Below are 12,573 nucleotides of genomic sequence, written 5' to 3'. Positions count from 1 at the left end.
CCCCTGTCTGTCCCCCCAATAACCCCCAGCCCCTGTCTGTCCCCCAATATCCCCCCACCCCCTGTCTGTCCCCTCCAATAACCCCCACACCCCCTGTCTGTCCCCTCCAATAACCCCCTACCCCCTGTCTGTCCCCTCCAATAACCCCCCACCCCCTGTCTGTCCCCCCAATATCCCCCACCACCTGTCTGTCCCCCCAATAACCCCCACCCCCTGTCTGTCCCCCAATAACCCCCCACCCCCTGTCTCTCCCCCAATATCCCCCCACCCCCTGTCTGTCCCCAATAACCCCCCGACCCCTGTCTGTCTCCCAATAACCCCCCACCCTGTCTGTCCCCCAATAACCCCCCACCCTGTCTGTCCCCCAATAACCCCCCACCCTGTCTGTCCCCCAATAACCCCCCACCCTGTCTGTCCCCCAATAACCCCCACACGCTGTCTGTCCCCCAATAACCCCCATCCCCTGTCTGTCCCCCAATAACCCCCCACCCCCTGTCTGTCCCCCAATAACCCCCATCCCCGTCTGTCCCCCAATAACCCCCCCACCCCCTGTCTGTCCCCCAATAACCCCCCATCCCCTGTCTGTCCCCCAATAACCCTCCACCCCCTGTCTGTCCCCCAATAGCCCCCCACCCCCTGTCTGTCCCCCAATAGCCCCCCACCCCCTGTCTGTCCCCCCAATAACCCCCACACCCCCTTTATGTCCCCCAATAACCCCCACCCCCTGTCTGTCCCCCAATAACCCCCACCCCCTGTCTGTCCCCCAATAACCCCCCACCCCCTGTTTGTCCCCCAATAACCCCCACCCCCTGTCTGTCCCCCCACTAACCCCCCACCCCCTGTCTGTCCCCCAATAACCCCCCACCCCCTGTCTGTCCCCCAATAACCCCCCCACCCCCTGTCTGTCCCTCCAATAACCCTCACCCCTTGTCTGTACCTCCAATAACCCCCACCCCTTGTCTGTCTCCCAATAACCCCCACACCCTCTGTCTGTCCCCCAATAACCCCCCACCCCCTGTATGTCCCCCAATAACCCCCACACCCTGTCTGTCCCCCAATAACCCCACACCCCCTGTCTGTCCCCCAATAACCCCCACACCCCTTGTCTGTCCCCCAATAACCCCACACCCCAGTCTGTCCCCCAATAACCCCCCCACCTCTTGTCTGTCCCCCAATAGCACTCCCACCCCCTGTCTGTCACCCAATAACCCCCACCCCCTGTCTGTCCCCCAATAACCCCACACCCCCTGTCTGTCCCCCAATAACCCCCCACCCTCTGTCTGTCCCCCCAATAACCCCACACCCTCTGTCTGTCCCCACAATAATCCCCACCCTCTCTGTCCCCCAATAACCCCCCACCCTCTCTGTCCTCCAATAACCCCCCACCCCCTGTCTGTCCCCCAATAATCCCCCACCCCCTGTCTGTCCCCCAATAACCCCCCACCCCCTGTCTGTCCCCAATAACCCCCCACACCCCCTGTCTGTCCACCAATAACCCCCACACCCCCTGTCTGTCCCCCAATAACCCCCCACAAACCCCCCATCCCCTGTCTGTCCCCCAATAAACCCCCCATCCCCTGTCTGTCCCCAATAACCCCCTGTCTGTCCCCCAATAACCCCCCACCCCCTGTCTGTCCCCCAAAAACCCCACACCCCCTGTCTGTCCCCCCCAAAAAACCCCACCCCCTGTCTGTCCCCCAATAACCCCCACACCCTGTCTGTCCCCCCAATATCCCCCACCCCCGTCTGTCCCCCAATAACCCCCCCACCGCCTGTCTGTCCACCCAATAACCCCCTCACCCTGTCTGTCCCCCAATAACCCCCACACCCCCTGTCTGTCCCCCAATCAACCATACCCCCTGTCTGTCCCCCCAATATCCACCCACCCCCTGTCTGTCCCCCAATAACCCCCCACCCCCGTCTGTCCCCCAATAACCCCCACACCCCCTGTCTGTCCCCCAATAACCCACACCCCCTGTCTGTCCCCCCAATATCCACCCACCCCCTGTCTGTCCCCCAATAACCCCCCACCCCCTGTCTGTCCCCCAATAACCCCCCACCCCCTGTCTGTCCCCCTAATAACCCCCACCCCCTGTCTGTCCCCCCAATAACCCCCACCCCCTGTCTGTCCCCCAATAACCCCCCACCCCCTGTCTGTCTCCAATAACCCCCACACCCCCTGTCTGTCCCCCCAATAACCCTCCATCTGTCCCCCAATAACCCCCCACCCCCTGTCTGTCCCCCCAATATCCCCCACCCCCTCTCTGTCCCCCAATAACCCCCCATCCCCTGTCTGTCCCCCCAATAACCCCCAGCCCCTGTCTGTCCCCCAATATCCCCCCACCCCCTGTCTGTCCCCTCCAATAACCCCCACACCCCCTGTCTGTCCCCTCCAATAACCCCCTACCCCCTGTCTGTCCCCTCCAATAACCCCCCACCCCCTGTCTGTCCCCCCAATATCCCCCACCACCTGTCTGTCCCCCCAATAACCCCCACCCCCTGTCTGTCCCCCAATAACCCCCCACCCCCTGTCTCTCCCCCAATATCCCCCCACCCCCTGTCTGTCCCCAATAACCCCCCGCCCCCTGTCTGTCTCCCAATAACCCCCCACCCTGTCTGTCCCCCAATAACCCCCCACCCTGTCTGTCCCCCAATAACCCCCCACCCTGTCTGTCCCCCAATAACCCCCACACGCTGTCTGTCCCCCAATAACCCCCATCCCCTGTCTGTCCCCCAATAACCCCCCACCCCCTGTCTGTCCCCCAATAACCCCCACCCCCTGTCTGTCCCCCAATAACCCCCATCCCCGTCTGTCCCCCAATAACCCCCCCCACCCCCTGTCTGTCCCCCAATAACCCCCCATCCCCTGTCTGTCCCCCAATAACCCTCCACCCCCTGTCTGTCCCCCAATAGCCCCCCACCCCCTGTCTGTCCCCCAATAGCCCCCCACCCCCTGTCTGTCCCCCCAATAACCCCCACACCCCCTTTCTGTCCCCCAATAACCCCCACCCCCTGTCTGTCCCCCAATAACCCCCACCCCCTGTCTGTCCCCCAATAACCCCCCACCCCCTGTCTGTCCCCCAATAACCCCCACCCCCTGTCTGTCCCCCCACTAACCCCCCACCCCCTGTCTGTCCCCCAATAACCCCCCACCCCCTGTCTGTCCCCCAATAACCCCCCCACCCCCTGTCTGTCCCTCCAATAACCCTCACCCCTTGTCTGTCCCTCCAATAACCCCCACCCCTTGTCTGTCCCCCAATAACCCCCACACCCTCTGTCTGTCCCCCAATAACCCCCCACCCCTTGTCTGTCCCCCAATAACCCCCACACCCTGTCTGTCCCCCAATAACCCCACACCCCCTGTCTGTCCCCCAATAACCCCCACACCCCCTGTCTGTCCCCCAATAACCCCACACCCCAGTCTGTCCCCCAATAACCCCCCCACCTCTTGTCTGTCCCCCAATAGCACTCCCACCCCCTGTCTGTCACCCAATAACCCCCACCCCCTGTCTGTCCCCCAATAACCCCACACCCCCTGTCTGTCCCCCAATAACCCCCCACCCTCTGTCTGTCCCCCCAATAACCCCACACCCCCTGTCCGTCCCCACAATAATCCCCACCCTCTCTGTCCCCCAATAACCCCCCCACCCTCTCTGTCCCCCAATAACCCCCCACCCCCTGTCTGTCCCCCAATAACCCCCCACCCCCTGTCTGTCCCCAATAACCCCCCACACCCCCTGTCTGTCCACCAATAACCCCCACACCCCCTGTCTGTCCCCCAATAACCCCCCACACACTGTCTGTCCCCCAATAAACCCCCCATCCCCTGTCTGTCCCCAATAACCCCCTGTCTGTCCCCCAATAACCCCCCACCCCCTGTCTGTCCCCCAAAAACCCCACACCCCCTGTCTGTCCCCCCAAAAAACCCACACCCCCTGTCTGTCCCCCAATAACCCCCCCACCCCCGGTCTGTCCCCCAATAACCCCCCCACCCCCTGTCTGTCCCCCAATAGCCCCCCCAACCTTTGTCTGTCCCCCAATAACCCCCACACCCCCTGTCTGTCCCCCCAATAACCCCCACACCCATATTCCGGGTCCCACCATCAGCAAACGGCGCGGTGAGAGGGAGCAGAGAGCACACAGCTCCCTCGCCGCTTGTTGTATGGAGACAGGCACCCGACCTGGAGGGGGGGGTGTCCATCATCTCTTGCTCCCCCTCCCATGACAGGGGGAACACGGGGGGAGGAGGAGGGCATTTGGGGGCTGCAGAGTGCCTGCAGGAAGAGTGGGAACGGCGTTCCCGTGGGGGTTAGGGTGTGTCCAAGCATACCCGGCACACCCCCTGCGCACGCCTGTGGTGCTAAGCCTGGGACTCCTACAAGGTGTACGCTAGGGCAGAGTATTCGGCTTTATATAAGAGAGTGATTTCAGGGTTACAATCTGCAGTAAGGGTGTTTTTAACATCTCTCCTGTCTCTCAGCAGTTTGTGTAGCTGGGTGGTTTCAGGGATCAGGTCAGATTTGGAAAACATAGTCATGGTTAGGCGCAGTGGCGTACTTACCGGGGTCGCGGCTGCGACCGGGCCCGGCCCACCAGGGGGCCCGGCCGCCCTGCGACCCAGGTATGTACCCACAGGGCCAGCCTCTTCTGCTGGGGGGCCCAGGAGCCGGCCACCTCCGGGCCCCCCGAGGCTGGCCCTGCTGTCATCCGGCTGGCTGGCGGGCGCGCGAGGGAGCACTGTCCCCTGGGTGCTCCCTCTTCAGCTCCCTCGCGCACCGCACTGAAACCGGAGCCGGAAGATGACGTCATCAGTACGCGGCGCGCGAGGGAGCTGAAGAGGGAGCACCCAGGGGACAGTGCTCCCTCGCGCGCCCGCCAGCCAGCCGGGTGACACCGCTGGACCCCAGGGAATCCCCCCAGCTCTCCCACAGGTAAGGAGGCGGGGGGGATTAAATTTAAAAAACAAACAAAAAACGTGTGAGTGTGTTAGTGTTAGAGTGTGTGTGTTAGTGAGTGTGTGTGTTAGTGAGTGTGTGTGTTAGTGTTAGTGAGTGTGTTAGTGTTAGTGAGTGTTAGTGAGTGTGTGTGTTAGTGTTAGTGAGTGAGTGAGTTAGTGTTAGTGAGTGTGTTAGTGTTAGTGAGTGTGTGTGTTAGTGTTAGTGAGTGTTAGTGAGTGTGTGTGTTAGTGTTAGTGAGTGAGTGAGTTAGTGTTAGTGAGTGTGTTAGTGTTAGTGAGTGTGTGTGTTAGTGAGTGTGTGTGTTAGTGAGTGTGTGTGTGTTAGTGAGTGTGTGTGTTAGTGTTAGTGAGTGTGAGTGTTAGTGTTAGTGAGTGTGTGTGTTAGTGTGTTAGTGTTAGTGAGTGTGTTAGTGTTAGTGAGTGTGTTAGTGTTAGTGTGTGTGTGTTAGTGAGTGTGTGTGTTAGTGTGTGTGTTAGTTAGTGTTAGAGTGTGTGTGTGTGTTAGTGAGTGTGTTAGTGTTAGTGAGTGTGTGTGTTAGTGTTAGAGTGTGTGTGTTAGTGAGTTTGTTAGTGAGTGTGTGAGTGTGTGTGTTAGTGTTAGTGAGTGTGTGTGTTAGTGAGTGTGTTAGTGTTAGTGAGTGTGTGTTAGTGAGTGTGTGTGTTAGTGTGTGTGTGTGTGTGTGTGTTAGTGTTAGAGTGTGTGTGTTAGTGTGTGTGTCTGTTACTGAGTATGTTTGTGTGCGTCTGTCACTGAGTGTGTGTCTGTCAGTAAATGTGTGCGTCTGTTCATGAGAGTGTGTGTGTGTGTGTCTCTTAAGCACTTACCTTTCTCCAGCGCCGGACTCCCTTAACGCTGGGGATCTCTCCGTCCCCATCCGCCTCTCAGCTCCGAATGCACATGCGTGGCAAGAGCCACGCGCACATTCAAACCGCCATAGGAAAGCATTGCTCAATGCTTTCCTATGGACGTTCAGCGTCTTCTCACTGTGATTTTCACAGTGAGAATCGCAGAAAATCCTCTAGCGGCTGTCAATGAGACAGCCACTAGAGGCTGAATTAACCCTCAGTGAAACATAGCAGTTTCTCTGAAACTGCTATGTTTTCAGCTGCAGGGTTAAAACTAGAGAGACCTGGCACCCAGACCACTTCATTGAGCTGATGTGATCTGGGTGTCTGTAGTGGTCCTTTAAGTGTATGTGTTTATGCATGCACTGGCATACATACCGCGGTCGCACGGGTCACAGCCCTGCGACCAGGTGCCCGCCGCCATGTGTTGCGGCCCCAGCCTGCGCAGAGTAAGTGCTCGCGCGGGGGAAGGGGGGGGCCCCGGATCAGTTTTCGCACCGGGGCCCCATGGGTTGTGTGTACGCCACTGGTTAGGCGTGAGATTGCACAGGGACCTCCTGTAATGTTACCTGGGATATAAGCATAAGTAACATTTCCACAGGAGAAAGTCCATCCTTTAGGAAGATAGACATTGTAATGGTAAGTCAAAACTTGGTGAGTTTTAGTACAATTCATAGTGGTGAATGTGGGGCAAAACAGGGATTCAGTATTAGGGTCTGAAAAATTACATGAAAAAAAACAAAAAACAATAAAGTACAAGGTACAACCCACACATTTCCTCCCATCAGCTTATCTGTTAACAGAATTAAAATGTACATATTTTTCCCCAAGTTCTAGATGTACCCCAAATACATAGGATACACCCCTAAATGTATCCCCTGATAACCCTAATCTGGGTGAATAACATATTTAAAAATCCCCCAGGAGAGCTCCTGGAAACTAAGGCCCAAACCAGCGTTAAACGACCTCATCCACGAGCGCATTTGGGCCGAAGAAGTCCCCCAAGCTAATAGAACTACTATGGGGAGGAAAACAAAAAAAATGAAACCCGACAAACCCCGACTGGGGATGTCCATCGGCGACATGTGGCGGCAGGCAAACGGCGAGCAGGAGGCCAAGATGGCGGCCCTCATGGGAGAATGCTCAGACCTCTCCGACGATCAGTCCACGGATCTGGGCGAGGAGTACCCAGTCATGCAGGCAGCCGCGTCAAAGACACCTCGGCAGCACAGCAACTCTGCCCCTGTAACGACGGCAGTGATGAAGGAGCTCTTAGCGGACCTGCAGCGGAACCTCATGGCCGACATGGCTACCATACGCAGAGATATACAGGGCCTGACAGGCCGCCTCGGGGACTTGGAAAGAACCTCCACCGAAGGTACAAAACAAATTGCATCACTTCAAACGGCAGTCCGTGACCTACAAAAGCAAAATCTTATATACGAACGCCGCTTCGCGGTTCAGGAGGACACACGTAGAAAGAACAACCTTAAAATAAGGGGGGTCGTGGACACAGTCCCCGATGCAGAGCTGCCCCACATGGTCAGGCGCCTGTTGGCGGCCTTGATGACACCACGACAGGCTAAATCCGTGGAGATAGAAGGAGTGTTCCGGGTGCCCAAACCGCCGAAAGCGCCACCTAATGCCTCGAGAGACCTGGTGGTCCAATTCCGCAATGGGAGAGACAAAATGGCGTTGCTGGCGGCATCTAGGGACAAGCTGCCATACCACTTTGAAGCAATGGAAATCAATTTTTATGCCGATATATCGGGCAGCACTCTCGCTTGGCGCAGGGAATTTCGGCCACTCACATTGAAGCTACAGCAGCACAAAATCCGCTACCGCTGGCACTTCTCACGTGCCCTAACCATCTACCACGGGGAGATATCCCACACAGCCCAGGACGTCAAGGAAGCAGCGGCCATTATACAGAATATAGGCCTCACGGACACAGCACATACCCTACCCGAGCCTCCCGCACACCGGCACCACTGGAACCCACAGTCGGCAGCAGTGTTCGAGCCACGATCGACCACAGCAGAGCCTTATGCCCGGGCCACTACCTAAAGGCGACAGGGCCCGTTCTCCACCTCCTTCATAATGGACTTGAAACACAACTTGCACACTCACCCAGTCGGGCCATACGTAATACCCCAATACCTTCTCGACAGTCCGGGTCAGTAACCAACTGCCCCAGACACATCCCACCCCCCACGTATGTTTGTGAGTGACTTGGGCACCAGAGGTGCTTTCCCCGAGAGAAGATACCTTCGCAGACCGGATGAGAAGGGGGAGCCAAAACCTCTGAAAAAGACTGAGATCACTACTCAAGATCATTTCTAGCTCGTTCCTTTTTCATTGTTGAATGTATTGTTAGACTTACTACTTTAACGCATACCTAGTCTAGGGCACCAATCCTTACTACCAGCGTAGCGACTTAACATACGATCACACCACCACTTCCACATACAAAGCTGAACGCAGGCACATGCCACACCTACACAGCTCACAGGTAATATAGGTGACAGTATACTCTCACGACTCTCTGGACCTCATGCAAACCACTTGACACACCGTGGCTAACTTATCCTCCCCACTATGCCAATTTGTTATAGAAGTACAACCTTGCTATGTCTTACTTACACCCTCACAGAGAACCCTCACATATCCCACACAAAGCCTGCATATTAACCTAGGCTGAGACAACGCACAGCTTTTCAAGCGTCGGAATGTCGGCGAAACTGCACAATATTCCTAAAGCCTAGTTGCATATAGGTACTCCTCGACTGTCCACCGCTAGTGCGGCGCAACAAACACATTCGATATGTAAAAATATATCATGCCAAACACACACCCTAAACGAGGACCACCATGTACATTACCCTAAGCCTGTTTACCACTCTAGGATACGAAAACACACAGTAGGTACGCTGACTGACTAGCGAAATATCGTGCATACCACAGTAACACTTTGACTAACACGCACCCTAAGAGAAAACCCTCATCACTTAAGGACAGCATGTTACCACAAGTTTTTGACAGCACTTATTTTTCTTTCTTTCTTCGTTCAAACTTAAAATATGTTTAAATACACTGTTTATTGTCATGGCACTTCCTAAAATTGCACACGGTCCTTCCAACGATAAGTTGGGTATCGAGACCTTATAGGTACCTAACGCCATTTTTGTTACATCCTTTATGCACTAACGAACAAAACTTTATAATCTAACTGTCTTTTGCTACTTGTACCTCTCATACACTATTTTCTGGCTATTCAGCATGATGTTATCGTAAAAGCACTTCAGTGCAGTACCTCCCAACCTTGACTGTATCTACACTATTAGCGTGCACCTAGCCGAATGTCAGTATACTACTATTTTTCTGCCAATGCCTAAACTGTATTAGACTTGTTGTTATGCATATTATCTAAAATGGTGCAGCATGTTCCCTACAAAAATTTTAAAAAATTTGTGCAGAATATTCCATACCATGTTAAGTTTATGATGATTGTTCTGAGCTTACGACTGCTATTGTGGCTGAGTGAGCCGACTGTTTTGCCATGCACAACAAAAATAAAGAATTAAAAAAAAAAAAATCCCCCAGATCGGGCCAGGAGTTTGGGAGTTAAAAAGTTTTGGGGTTAAAAAGTTAGGTGGTCCCTTTAGGACCACTGAAGCATGGCTTTCCAGCCCAAACTTTCCAGCCCAAACCAGTTCCAACTAGTCTGGCAGTGTGCCCTGCTGGGGAACAATGGGACAGGAAATGGGGGAGGGGTACACCTTCCTATACACAATCTATACACAGTCCATACTAAAACCTTTTATGTTCAAATACAAAATTATGAAGGAAATGTGTTGGACAGCCAGAGCTGCTACACTGCTTCCCCTTGCCCACAAGCCGGCATACACAGTCTGATCCAGCACGGATCGGCTTGGGGATGTCCGGGGATGCTCATGGATCATTTTTCCAAGTCAGTCTGTCTAGACAACCCGTCAGCGTTTCCGTTTTGTTTTCCCGGGCGGTACTGGATATTAAAGTCAAAGGGCTGCAGTGCAGAAGCCGGGCATTGTCCCCTGCCGGGCATTGTCCCCTGCCACCCGGTTTAACCATACCAACAGGTTGTGATCTGTGAGCAACGAAAACATCTGTCCATACAAAAAGGGTTGTAATTTCTTCAGGGCCCACACCACGGCCAGGCATTCTTTCTCGATGGCGGCATAGCTCACTTCTCTCTGTAACAACTTTCTACTGATGTATGCTACTGGATGTTCTCCGCCATTGGCCCTGACTTGGCTCAGTACTGCCCCCAATCCAAACATAGAAGCGTCTGTGTGAACAAGAAAGCTTTTAGTTGGATCAGGGGCTGCCAAGACAGGAGCATTTACAAGTGCGTTTTTCAACTGTTGGAATGCCTGCTCACACTCCGGGGTCCAGGTTACCTGACGGGGAAGGTTTTTACGGGTAAGGTCGGTAAGGGGTTTGGCCAGGGCACTATAATTGGGCACAAACTTCCGATAATACCCTGCCGTCCCTAAAAAGACCTGAGTCTTGGTCCTAGGGGTTGGCCACTGAGCTACAGCCTCTACCTTTGCGGGTTCTGACTTCTGCTTTCCACAACCCACCCGGTGGCCGAGGTACTGAACCTCAGCCATCCCAATACTGCACTTGGCCGGTTTTAAGGTTAACCCTGCCTCCCGGATCCTGTCTAGAACCGCTCCTATATGGGCCAGGTGTTCCTGACAGATATTGCTGAAGATGGCAATATCATCAAGGTATGCGCAGGTATAGTCCTGGAACCCATCTAAGAGTCGGTCCACCATCCTCTGGAATGTGGCCGGGGCGTTCTTCATCCCAAGTGGCATGACCTTAAATTGGTACAAACCGAATGGGGTGACGAACGCCGACTTAGGGATAGCATCTGGGGCTAAGGGAATCTGCCAATACCCCTTACAAAGGTCAATTGTAGTGAGGTATTGGCCCCTAGCCATCCAATTCGTCTATCCGGGGCATGGGATAGGCGTCAGACACGGTTTTCTCATTCAACCTCCGGTAGTCCACGCAGAAACGGGTGGTACCATCCCATTTAGGTACGAGGACTACTGGAGAAGCCCAGGGGCTGTCTGAGGGCGCAATGACCCCCAGTTGGAGCATTTCATTGATCTCCTTGTGCATATTCTCTCGCACGGATGCGTTATGGGGTCTGGCGCATAGGCCACTGGCCTGGGATCTCTACGCGGTGAGTCGCCAGGGGAGTGTAGCCTGGCACATTGGAGAAGGTGTCCTGATTTTCCCTTAACAGCTGTTGTATCTCGCTACGCTCCTGTGGACTCAGCCGCTCCCCCAGCTTAACCTCGGCTATATCACTAGACAACTTTCCGTCCCCCAGCAGGTCTGGGAGGGGAAGGTCGTCAAACTCTTCAGAGGGAGGTGCACAAATGGCTGTCACCTCTTCTGAGTGTTCCCGGTAGGGCTTCATCATGTTCACATGGAGCATGCGTCGCCCCCCCCAGAGCCGGTACATGGACCAATTATATAGGTGGTGTCACATCTCTGTTCCAGGTGGCCTGTAGCTTGTCATGCCAGACGGGTTTTAAAATTAAAACCTTCTGCCCAACCTGAAAGCTACGGTTCCTGGCACTCCGATCATACCAGGTGCGCTGGCGTGTCTGAGCCGCCTGAAGGTTCTCCCATACAGCTCGGGTTAATTCCTCCAGTCGGTTCCGGAACTGCAGCACATAGGGTATGATGGGAGTACCGGCGGTGCTGTGGTCTCCCTCCCAGTGCTCCTTAATGAGGTCTAGGGGGCCTCGGACCCGCCTCCCATACAACAATTCAAACGGGGAGAACCCTGTGGATTCCTGCGGCACCTCCCGATAGGCAAAGAGAAGGTGGGGTAGGAATCGTTCCCAGTCCCGATGGGTCTCAGCGAAGGTTCGGAGCATCTGTTTTAATGTCCCATTAAACCGTTCACCGTTCATTGGTCTGGGGGTGATAAGGGGCACTGATGATTGGCCTAATGCCACAGAACTTCCAGAGGTGCTGGGGGACTTCAACGGTGAACTGAGTGCCCTGATCCGAGACAATCTCCTGGGGTAACCCTACCCGGGTGAAAATCCGCATTAGGGCCTCAGCCACCGTTTCTGCGTGTATGTTAGTCAGCGCCACCGCCTCTGGATATCTGGTAGCATAGTCCACTACGGTTAATATATATTTCTTGCCAGAGGCGCTAGCCTTATTTAAGGGACCTACTATGTCCACCGCTATCCGGCTGAACGGTTCCTCCACTATGGGTAAGGGATGTAACTTGGTTTTCCTGCAGTCCCCCTTATTTCCCACCCTCTGGCAGGTGGAAAAACCTCTGGGTCAATCGATACCGGGTGCAACTGACCCCCAGATGTCCGGATAGCGGAATATCATGCGCTATCCGGAGTAACTCTGATCAGTACCACTAACTGGCGGCTGACGACCGGGTCTGACCCATCTATCCTTTTCTCTGTTTCCCTGTACAAAAGCTTGCCCTCCCATATAAACCTCTCCCCTTCTGCCCCTGCATGCCCTGAGGTGACCTTATCCCTATACACCTGCAATGTGGGGTCGGTGGCTATCTCCGCTTCAAATTCACTAGGGGGCGCCCAGGGGACACACTCTATAGATGGGGAAGGGTCTCTTACCTGAACCTCCATGTGTGAGTTGTAGTCCTGGGTGCGGGCCTGCTGGCGTGTGACAATGGGGTGAGCCTCTCCAATGGCAGGTGCCTGAGGTTCATACGC

Source organism: Pelobates fuscus, chromosome 2, assembly GCF_036172605.1.
Source record: "Pelobates fuscus isolate aPelFus1 chromosome 2, aPelFus1.pri, whole genome shotgun sequence".
Taxonomy (NCBI): domain Eukaryota; kingdom Metazoa; phylum Chordata; class Amphibia; order Anura; family Pelobatidae; genus Pelobates; species Pelobates fuscus.
Note: the sequence above shows the minus strand (reverse complement) of the source record.